The sequence below is a fragment of the Cariama cristata genome, unplaced genomic scaffold (genome assembly GCF_000690535.1).
Source record: "Cariama cristata isolate BGI_N322 unplaced genomic scaffold, ASM69053v1 scaffold22632, whole genome shotgun sequence".
In the NCBI taxonomy this organism is placed as follows: Eukaryota; Metazoa; Chordata; class Aves; order Cariamiformes; family Cariamidae; genus Cariama; species Cariama cristata.
The window spans coordinates 20,054-24,290 of record NW_009605866.1 but is presented as its reverse complement, the minus strand read 5'-3'; positions in this window follow the sequence as shown (position 1 = coordinate 24,290).

Genomic DNA, 4,237 nt, shown 5'->3' with positions numbered 1-4,237 from the left:
TGAGCACACTGATAAAAGATGCAGCATCCGTCCGTTATTAAACGACCTTTTAGACTCTGGCAATAAGTAACAATTAACAAAAACTACTCTCAAGCAAGTGTCCCTGCCGGGAAAGGTGGAAACTTGAGGCTGAGAGCCAAAAATGCCAGTTCACGTGTCCCGAGGGAGCTTTTCCAGAAGAAAAATACAGAAATACTGCCTGTAAGGGCAGCACAGTGCAGCCCCTGTCTCAGTACAGCGTGCCTTTCCATGAGTTTATTTTTTCTGGGATTAGTTTGCTACCTACATCCTGAAGCTTACCTTACAGAACCATCGTGCTATGTAATATACACCTAGAGAGAAAATATATTGGGTCAGGTTCTTCGCTGGCATGAGTGAGTCAGTGGTGACGCATCAGTGGTCAACAGGGATAGAAAATGGCTCATTTAGCTAAATACATGAAATATATATATATATTCCGCAAAGGATAAGCTGGAAATCGTAGGGGTATGTTCAAGGGGAGCCAAGGGAAAAAAGTGAATGTGAATAAAAAGGCAGCCACAAAGCCGAGAGGTTTAAAGTTAAAGCCACGCTTATGTAAACACTGAGGCTTAAAGACCTCCTTTATTGTAACTCGTTTGCCAGCATTGCCAGTTCCTTCTGGCGTGGGAAGAGATGCCGGTCCCCAGCAAACGGCCGCTGCTGTGGGCTCTCATTTGAGGGGCTGAAGGGTCCGAATGCAGCCGTCCCCCCCCCAGGCAGGGCTGGTGAATTAGTCTGGGAGGGAGACTGCAGGGATGTGTCTGCAAATCCCTTCGCCTCCTCCTCCTCCGCATGCCACGACTCCTGAAATGCTGCAGGCAGTGGGGAAAGGAGGGATGGGGCTTCCAGAGTGAAATCTTCGGATGAAATCTTGGCCTTTCCCGGCCAGTGGGAATGCTGCCTGGACTTCTGTCCGGATGGGAATTCACTCCCCGTCTCCTGAGCTCCGACCTCAAAATCGTTTTGTGTGGCTCACGCCAGTCACTCTCCTACCAAACTCAGCCTTTGCATGAGATGTCAGTGGTGACACAGTGCAGGCATCGCGCCTGGTTTGCTAACACCGGAGAGGACTTGGTGTCAGAAATGCCTTACCAGATAAGAACGGTAGAGACGTGCAACAGCCCCTGCGTGGTCGTGTCCCGAGAGGAAGAGGAAGGTAACCCTGATCTCTGCTGCACGCCTGCAGGAAGAGATCTCACATGCGGGCTCCCATCTCAGCTCTGTTTGGGCCCTAAACCTCTTATCCAGGCAAAACTCCCACTGTTTGCAGCGAGGAGTTTTGCCAGAGTAAATACAGCAGATCTGGGCCTTTGCCCCGTTTCATTTCACTGTAGGCGGATTGATTGCTCCGTGGGGAAACCCATGCTCGAGCCACACATCCTTCCCTTCTCCGTGTTGCCCAACGCACAGATGCAAGTCTCTGAACTCCTTCAGGGTTTGGGGTGATTCCTGCATCTTTCCCTTTCCATCCTGTAACCACATGGGAGCAGGTCAGGAGTGTTCGGGCTTTGCTTCTGGTTGTGCCATTGCTTTTGCTTAATTCACCTCTGCCCCAAGAGCTGGGATGCTGATACACAGCTTTACGGAGGGTTTTGAGGGCTCCTGTAGATGCAACGCAGTTGGGAATTGTCACCCAACCCTCTCCTACCTGCTGCTTGCTTTTATCCTGGTTGGAAGCGCTATAAATCCTCATGTCTTAGGGCACAAAGCAAATTCTGACCAATTTAAGATGGGAGCAATCCCCCCGGGATTGGAGTTTGCTCTGTGTTGCCAATAATTTGGGGTGTAAACTGGAATGATTAGGAGATGTGCACTATGCCAGCTCTGGATCGCTGATTTTGCCACAAACGAAGGGCTAAATGCAGTCTGTGATGAGTTTAGATGGATAGATAGCACTTGGCAATTAAAGCAGCCCTTCCGTGTTCCCTTGAGTTATTTCTGCTGTCACAGAGTGTTCCTCTTTTTAATTAGGATTTTTTAAATATAGTTATTGTAGACTATTTTACAGTGTGTGAAAAAACTGTAACAGAATAATATAATGATGTTAGAGACTATGGTTTGCCATTAAATATTATACAGACATCACTCTGGGCTGTCTTTCCTTTAAATACCAAACTGTTAGAGTTGTCCCATTATCTTGTGTTTATTTTTCTGTGTCCTGTACATCTGGCGTAAAATAACACAGATTTTATTTTCCCAATGTGTCTAAGGGAATTGTGCCAAATACACATTTTTATTGCTCGACTGCAAAAGGAGCGGAAGAATCCTAAAATCCAATAGCAATATTGTCAGTCCTGGGCAATTCAAAACAATGAATTGTCTCAGTTCTCTCTTTTACCTCTGTCCTCAGCTTAGGAATAACAAAGATGAACAGATTAGGCACTTTTTCCTTAGTGTTTTCAGGCTTTAGAGTATAAATTTCTAAGGTTTTCCACATGACGAGGAGGTCTAGAGCTTCCCATGTACACTGGCACTTACACCAGCACCTTTGTAAATGAAGGCTGCGTTTCTTAATACCAAATGTTGGCTGGAATGAGGAGAAAAACATTATTTGGCGAGTCTTAGTTCGTGCGAGGTGACAATGCTTCAGCTGGGTGCTTCGCTGGAAGCCGAGTGGATGTCTGCTACTGACTTTAATAGGAGAGGAATCAGGACTATTTGTTATAACCATTTCTTAAAAGGGAAACTTACAGCTTATTGAAAAAGCGGATATGAAAAGCGCAAAGTTGCTCTTTTCTTGCCAAGAACCATACAGATTATGTCACTGCTTTTATTTAAATCTGGTTTCCATTATGTCATTTTTCTGCTTTTCCCCCCACACCCCATCTCGTCCTCAGGCACTCGGACAGGGCTGGGCTGCAAGCCCTGCAGGGAAAAGCTCAAATCCATACAGAAAGATATCATTTAGGGTAATATATGCTCTTAACAGATATTTGTATATTAGTGATATACAGTTGTCAGTTAGTGATATAAGCAACCCTTCAAAACGGTCGATCGGTTTTGCAGGGTTCCTGTTTTTAATGAATTTATGCAATCGTTAATTTTTTAAGAGTTCCTCCTGCTTGCGCACCTGGAGATTAGACCCTCACTGTAGCTCTGCGAATGCCACAGATATTTTTCTGCTCCCAGATTCCCTCCCTCCCGACACAGACAGACAGGGTCCTGACTTGTTTATAGGGTGACTGGTTAGTCCTTCCAGTTTAACACTCTCCAATATAAAGGGGTAATTTTAGGATGTGATTGATTCCAGCATGGAAAGCAGCCAAAATCGGGCTCAATAATCCATTTGCAAGTGTGTGAAACACAAAATGTGCATCAAACATGAATTAAAAAACTGTTGGAAACGGAGCAAGCATCTTCGCTGTTTAAAGGGCTAAGCCTCATTTTACGTTCGGTACCACCAGGTATGTGGGATGATTTTTATTCTGCTTTACCAAATGTCTGAATTCTGCCCTGCCCATCTCCTGGAAGTCCAGTTTTGTCTCCGTTTCACTTAATTCTGGGCTTTTCCCTGGGAGATCCTGCCAAACAGCATTACAATCACTTGCGGTTGCACAGGATGCGTGACCAGCCCCTTCTTACATGCAAAACTGGACAGCCTCCTAGAGAAAAGGCTTTATCCGCTAGCGAGCCGGCCAGGAAATGTCTTCAGGGTGAAAAATGAGGTGCAAACCACAGCAAAATACAACGTTTTAAAATAAAACATCAATGTGAAGGCCGTCGGGGTGCTCTGCAAACTCCCACCCGCAAAGCGCTGCTATGCCAGAGTGGCCTTGAGAGCAGAGAAGGCAGAAAAACTGCTGCCAAGTTCAGGCAAGCTCCAAATACCTTAAATCACTTTATTATATATGGTCAGCAGGACACATAGTCGGATGATTAATGGGTTTATAAACACATTAAAGAGCTCTCCCAAAAAGGAGACTGGCTCTTTGGATTACCCCTACTGTTATGGATCAGAAAACTGAGGAAGCTTAGTAAAACCTAAGCAAGCTGGATTGAGCTCAGTAAAGTAATACTGATTATAAATCGTGGTGTGAGTGGGGGCTGGAGGCTGCAGGCCTCCTCAGGGATGGCCAGGCTAGGGTGAGAAGCTCTCAACAGCAAGTGGGCCTGCCGCCCCTGGGCTTTGTGCAGGAGACGGAGGTGGTGAGTGAGGGCTGGGGACCCGGTTTGGGGCTGAGCGGGGTTAGAAGCACCCCTCAAACCGGGCAGTCCC